Source organism: Triticum dicoccoides, chromosome 7B, assembly GCF_002162155.2.
Source record: "Triticum dicoccoides isolate Atlit2015 ecotype Zavitan chromosome 7B, WEW_v2.0, whole genome shotgun sequence".
NCBI classification, from domain to species: domain Eukaryota; kingdom Viridiplantae; phylum Streptophyta; class Magnoliopsida; order Poales; family Poaceae; genus Triticum; species Triticum dicoccoides.
Window position 1 is genome coordinate 424,506,832 of NC_041393.1, and position 7,361 is coordinate 424,514,192.

The following is a 7,361-nucleotide window of genomic DNA, read 5'->3' on the forward strand; positions in this document are numbered from 1 at the left end:
TGTTTTGATTTCTTGCTTCTTAGATCCGTTCTGATGTTCACCAAGAGTAACAAGATCATCCATCAAGGACAGCCCTGATTACCAAGGTATATCCTTTTATTTGAGATCCACTTATAGTCCTGCTTTAGAATGCACTGTCTAGGTAGATGCTTTCTTATGACTTTGTTATCTACATAAAATCGGTTGGAGGGATGGTCTGATAGCTTCCGTTTCATGTCCTGCTACATGCTTCTAAATGTTACAGCTGCACAAGATTATCATGGTGGATAATTCAATACCTTTAATCTATTTATAGATATTATCAGCTTAATCTTTGGCCAGCTGCTCCGTTCCTCTGTATTCATGCTTGTTGTTATCTTCCTACACTAATTCATCTCCTTTGCTCTCCCGATGTCTTCATGATATTTAAAGTTTCGTTTTATCATAGGTTCACTAGAACGTTCTTTAATTGTTAGTGCATGTACACAACATAAAGCTCAGTCTTATTGTTCCTAATGGACGCTGTGTTCATACCTTCTGCCAGACCTCTGGGTTTATCTTATGGGTCTATTCTCATGGAGTTGGTTGAGCTATCCAGCACATCACTGGCTGAAGCAATGTTCGAGAAACTCGGTCTCCCTAAACCAGTATACTTTGTGCATCATCTTTCACAAGATCGATTTAGAACAGAGATTCAATTTCACCGTACAAAAGAACGGTACCATGCTTCAGTGCGGCGGACTAAACTATCAAGCCGTATATGTCAGAATGGGGTAGCATCAATGAATCATGCAGCCGATAAGGCCATCGAATACATGCAGAACAAAGAGGGTAAGGTGCTTGTGGACTACAACTATTATCAGCTAGAGCAAATGAAAATGACACATACAAGAGTATCAGCCAGGCTGCTAGAACAGTCAGACGAAATCAACCAGCATAGCAAAACCATCAAGCAGATAACTAAAGAAGCATGTAACTATGTGGAACAAGTGCGCAATACATCAAACAGAATCCAAGACCTTGCTGCCGTTTTCTTGGACCCTGTTACCTCGATGTGTGTTTCTAATATGAAGCAAGCTATTATGGAGATTCACAGTTCAATTGTCGCGCTTGAAAGCTCTATAACTACGACATCTAAGTTCCTAGAGGAAAAAGGCATGTACTCAGATTATGAAGTGCCTGAAGAAAGCTACACTGGCCACTCGGATGAAGATTCAGCCGATGATATTCATCAACACATGGATGACGACTATGTCCCATCCCCATGAGCGTCATATCGAGCCTGTTGAACTATCTCGTTGCCATGTGAAGTTGTATATGTATGGCTTCACCCCTATGAAGCGGCTCTGTGTTTGTTGTGTTTAGTCTCCTAGGTTGCTTAAATAAGATGCGAAGCTGTCTACTCATAGCTTCGGCCTAGAAATCTTTATCCTTTCTGAACTTCGCTCTGGTCATGTATAAGTATAAAGTCTATGTCCACGTGTTAAGACAATGTTATTTATCTGTGCTACGCCTTTGGTTTCATCCACTGTGATTCTTCCTTTCAATATCTTTGCTATGAATATACATTCAATTTTTTAAATCTTCTAAGATCAAATCAATGAACATTTGCTAGCGTAATATATAGACAAATATTTGCCCTTTTTACTCAATTCTCCTTGTTCATCAACAGATCAAAAACAACCCTCTTCACCCATTGATTTGGTATTACCAGAGAGCATCTCATGGAGAAGAACAAATCCTGGTGTTTCAACCTACCCACAGGTGTATGAATTTACTAATGCTACACCAAGTGCCATTTGAGCAGGCATACATATCTTTTTATCTTTATGACTTCCTAACACACTTATTACTACCACAGCCGATCAATTGAGCGAGTGGATGTTAACAGAGAAATACATGATTGATGATATTTCTTCTTCACAAGGTTTTATAAGCGCAGTAGAACACAAGACGAGAGAGGTTGCGCGGCTGTGTTCCCACTACATACTAGCACGGTGGGATGGATGGCCTATGGATGAGAACCACGTCACGCCACTCATTTCAGAACATCTTCATCTGCCATATCAACCATATCTGTATGCTCCATATGATAATGAATCCCGGTTGGTGCTAGATTTAATGAATGAGCCAACCACAGCTTATGCACGTGTGGTTCTGTCCAGTGGAGTGACCATGGCAGTAGATGGGACTGAAGTTCTATGTTACCCTGTAAAAAATGTAGGTGTGCCAATGGAAGCAATACCTAAGGAAGTAATAACCCCTAAAGAAGCTAGAGCAAGAAACTAAGGATACTGATATCTTGGCAGCATTCCGAGTAAGTCCTCAGCCTGGGGTTCCGCCCCAAGAAGCAGGGGATGTACGATTTTCAGATTGAAGAAATGATGGAGACAATGACTGAACATCTAAAGGTACAGATCTATGGTTTGCCATTACATCTTTGGACTAGAAGAGCAATTGAACGTGCCCTGCTACCACATTGCCTTGTTGAGAATGTTAGTCAAGCCAATCTCATCTTTCGCAAGCTTCGATCAGTAAGTTGCACGGCATGCCTGTTAGAACTGTTGTGCCATTCCCATGGTATATACTCATTCATGTCTCCAGCAAGTATGACAAAGGAAGAAACCAAAGCAGTGGCCACAGGAACACAGAGACTTTTTGTATTGGTGTTGACAGAGTTAATATTGGAGCTCATCATAACAAGTCTCTTCAAAGAACACACAGGAGGATTCCTTCTTTCTTGCAGGCACTAAAGAGAGGAATGGTTTCCCATTCATATTTAAATGATGTTGACATACCAGCTGACCAAATGCGGATATTGGAATCATCATTCCTCTTGACGGCTTGCGATGAGGGAAGAATTATCACAGAGGACAAGTTAACACGCTGTTTGCAGCAAATGCAGATTGAATGTCCTGGAAAGGTCATAGTCAAGCAAGTTGGCAGGTCCAAATACCTTATATATTTCCAAGGGCCAGTAACCACAACTTTGTTTCACACGTTGTCTGCTGATGCTGCTGGAATCCAGCTACCTCTTGGTAAGTTCTTAGTTCAGAAATGGTCGACGTCTGTTGGAGGTGTATCTTCTACCCTCTCTCGAAAAGAACAGATAAGGATTACAGGACTGCCAACTGAATTTTACAGCCCGTCTATAATTGAAGACATCCTGAGCCCCCAGTGCATGTTAGAAAACAATAGCCATCAGGTTGGTGAGTCTCCTGATGTTTGGTTCTATGACTGTGCCATATGGACAAATGAAAACAAAATTATTTCAGAGGACATCTATTTGGGCTGCTCCAAATGGATTAACAGTGGAACAATCAACTGTTAAAGATCTTCAGGTGCCTCTGGAGTTGTACAATGCAAGAATTACCAGCTCATAACACCATATTTCAAGAGCTGGGATCACAGTGCTGACATATCTACATTAGTTGGGCAGCTTTCACTATTTAGGTGTTTCTGTAAATAAGTTTAAGTCAAATTACTATATCTACACTTATGCACCCTGCAGTCTCCCGCTCGCTACCTATTACTTCTCCCTCGCGTATCTTTTTGTTCTTGTATTTTTGATTATGCCGTCTTAAGAGGTGTCCTCCAACGGATAACTCTCCATTATCAGTCTTCCTTATTAACTAATCAGCCCATTTTTTAAAACAAATGTTGTGTTGTTTAAAATTCACACACATGCTACTGGATTTTACTTACATTCGTTTCAACCCCTTCCAATATAATTATTTCTGCCCTAATATATGCCTACTGCAATGTATTCTGCACAGCCAGGTTGATTGGACCTAGGTTGTTTCTTCTATCTCCATGTTAATTGCATTAGGAATTACAAAATGAGGATGCACCTGCCGGTTGATTACTAAGAAAGCCTTTTATTTTCCACAGGCTTTATTTAGATTCTTGATGCCTCCATAAAATTCCTGATCCAGAAAAAGCTAGGTAAAGATGAAACAAAATGTTGATTGCTTCCTTTTTAGTTCTCTTAGTTTAGCCTCGCCACAAAAGCCCTGTCCCACAGCTACATGGCTTTAAAAATTAGACCACCTGGCTATAATTCCAAAAAAACAAATAAGGTAACATAAATTATTTTATTATTCGATTTGCTTTTTATTAAAAATAAACTACCACGTAGATACATGATACTAATTACCCATAAAAATATAGCACTGTATATCAGTAAGCCCATATAAGGTTTGTTTTAGAAGAAGGATAAACAAGCAAAGTAACAATATTAACGGACATTTTCCATCCTCAGAACCAACCACAAAAACAGGCCCATGACAAAGCAATTTTAGAAGCCCATGCCACCAGGGCCCATACACATCTTGCTCAGGCTCCGCACAGTATATAAAGAGCAAGATGTTATGCTTTTACCTAAATCCCCAATCCGAAACCCTGGCTCCTCTCTCTGCTGTGCGCCCCCCCACACCAGCGGCTACCACACCGAATCCTCAGCGCCTGTGGTAACAAAGGTGAATCAACACCTAGACTCCTCTATCCTTTGTTCTGCGAATTGTTCTGTGCTTTCTCCTCGCCCTAACCTCACTCCTCTGGCTCGAATCTGACACACAGCGCATGAACTACATGTACATTGGAGCTGTTTGTGATGAGGGATCTCCAGGCTCGGCATCATCAAGAACAAGAACCACTGAGCCAAAGGTAAAAACCTGAGTCTCTGCTGTAACTGATTTGTCACAATAAAATATTTCTATCGATTGCATAACCAAGGCAGATGCTAACATACAAAACGGAGAACTTAAGATGCTTTCCACACGTTATGATTTTTTTATAGATAATCCCCTCAATGTTGCCATGCGCTGTCATGCTCAATGTCTTATTAATTCACTGGTCCACCTAAGTATGCCTCGGAACGCCTGCTTAATACCTGTTTCTCGGTCAATATCAGCGACACAATCTTTAGTTAATTATAACTGCAGTACCTACCCTGCTCTCATAATAATACAGTCCCTCGTTGCTAGCTTCGAAACATGATAGGGCCCTATTCTTCCCTACTATGAAAGCCGTAGACGCAGACAAGTAGGAAAAACCAGATTGCTTGCTATCCTGTCGGCTGTACTTGCTATTTACCTCGTATATTTTCCTGACTCTGATGAAACGCTACTTTATGATCTTCCAACTGCTGAACTAAGATCCCGTAAAAAAAATTCAGGACAACATGGGCACTCAAAAGTGTCAGTACGTTGTTGATGCTACTGGATTTGATAAAGTTGCGGGTCTGAGGTCAACAAGAAAAATATAATGCCATCATCTTATGCGGGCAAACTTCGCTCGATGACTGAAAACTTCCACGATTCTATAGCTGTTTCACGTGTCCATGGCTCACCTGATATATTCACAACCTTCACTTACGATCCAAACTGGCCTGAGATAGTTGAGGGTCTTGAGCATGGACAACAGGCAATCAATGAAGCTAATTTTGCTGCTCAAGTGTATCAGATGAAGTTACTTGGGTACCTGCAAGAAATAAAGACCGGGAAAGTGTTTGGGCCTGTAGTTGTAGGTAATGTAGCCAGTGTCTTCCCTTCCTTTTCTTTCCTTTTTCTTGTCCGTGCATCGTACTTTTCCTATTTTTCACTTGCCCTCTTGTTTTTCAGTCCTCCACTCCGTGGAGTTCCAGAAGAGGAGTCTGCCCCATGCACATATCCTTGTTTGGCAGAAAAAAGATAATGGCCAAGTCATAACACTGACCTTGCTAAATCCTTTGTTTCATCTGCTATTAGTGTTTCTATCAAATCTAGATTCGTCTTTGTTTTCCAGAGTTCCTTTTTCCAGAATTCCTAATAATTAGCTTGACCATGTCATAGGGATCTGCGTCCACTGATGTTGATGCCGATGCTCCTGCGATTGCAGCTGTTAACACCATGGAGACTGCACTTCTGCAGACATAAAAGCTTATGAGGTGCCCCCTCTATATACAACAAAACATACAACATTATTGATTACTTATACAAGCTAGAGTTGGCTGCATGAATCATAACAAGCTTCCCACTATGAAACCCCTTGCAATTAAGCTTTTGGCTTTTGCTGCTTCAGTTTCTTTGTTTTCTCTTGTTGGATTCCTATTTTTATACAGTACGCATATGCGGAACTCATACAATCCCTTTCCTCGGAATTTGCTAATTTCAGAGATGTTGCTGCTGCTGCACAGAACATTTCGTCAAAAATGTTTCGTTGCTAAGTGATCTACACTTTCGGATGAACATGCATGAAAGGTATTCCTGTTTCCACATCCATAGCGCCATCACTAATTTATCTTTGCCTCCTGTTTCCCAAATTGACTGATACATTCATTCATGCCTATGCCTTGTATCAGTAACTAATAGACTAACTGCATCATAAGCTTTGCTACAATAATAATTTCACTAATGATGTCACGTCGGTCTCTCGCCTTATGAAATTGCTTCTATTTTTCATCAGGTTCTTTTGGTCCTTGGTTCTTTCTCTCTGGTTACTTTGGATCTAGCAACTAAAGCGTTGCCCACAAGGACAAGTGAAGCCTGCTTTGCAGTTACTGTTTTCGCACAATTGTCCAAGTATCCAGAATGGCCTATTACTATGTTCGTCGCATATTTGTAAACCGCATGTTTGGCAACCCCTGTTCATGCGTTTCCTTGTTTAAGATCTCAACCAGCCTATTTCCATGTTCTATGGATATCGTTCTTAGCCCTTTGTTAATGTACCCTATGTCCCTCATGACTATTTGAACCTACTACAAATATTTATTAAGCCAACCTATCTAACGTATGTTTGATCACCAGTGTAATGACTTGTATAGTAAGCCTTGTGAACTTACGATTTAAGCACTCATAGACCTAATACTACTGATAGTCTACAAGCAAAGCATGGCAAGCACACACACTTTTATCATTAAATTTAGTTACCTATGCCCCTCCTTACAGACATCAAATCGATAACGAAACTGTGTATAGAAAGCAGACCCAAAAAAAACTACCATGCATGCTCTAAACAAGAAAACCTCCTGTAATATATGCTATAATTCTCATTTAGCTAATCAATCGACACCTTTTGTGTGTAAATGTATTCAGCTTTGACATATTAAGGATGTTTTATATATCTTTTTAAAACATGGTAAGATATCGTTGTGTAAGACAAAATCATCTAGAATTTCGCTTTGAAATTTACAAGATCACTTCCTTTCTACCACTATCTATAGATATTGACCATGATCAGGAATCAATGATAAAAAACAATCCAAACCATGAATACTTTCACCCATACTGCACTATGTTTTTCCAGTATAACTTTTCCGCTCAATTTTCCCTCCTCCCTCCTCTGTTATAGAATTATTATAGAATTTCTATAAATGACAATTTTTCTGATTACCACGTACTTTA

At 40.1% G+C, this 7,361-nt stretch overlaps 1 long non-coding RNA gene across 4 annotated transcripts; it reads left to right on the plus strand.

The window, feature by feature from the left end:
- Position 1: 1 nt before the first annotated feature.
- On the plus strand, positions 2-6,763 carry LOC119337592. 4 transcript variants are annotated; one of them, XR_005163419.1, is made up of 10 exons: positions 2-86; positions 524-1,298; positions 1,652-1,743; positions 1,841-4,457; positions 4,558-4,644; positions 5,156-5,506; positions 5,601-5,680; positions 5,811-5,905; positions 6,133-6,218; positions 6,424-6,763. It is a non-coding gene; the product is annotated as an uncharacterized LOC119337592 (long non-coding RNA). The 4 variants fall into 4 exon arrangements; XR_005163418.1 differs by having other exon boundaries at positions 5,601-5,905; XR_005163421.1 differs by having other exon boundaries at positions 5,435-5,506; positions 5,601-5,905.
- Positions 6,764-7,361: the final 598 nt, after the last annotated feature.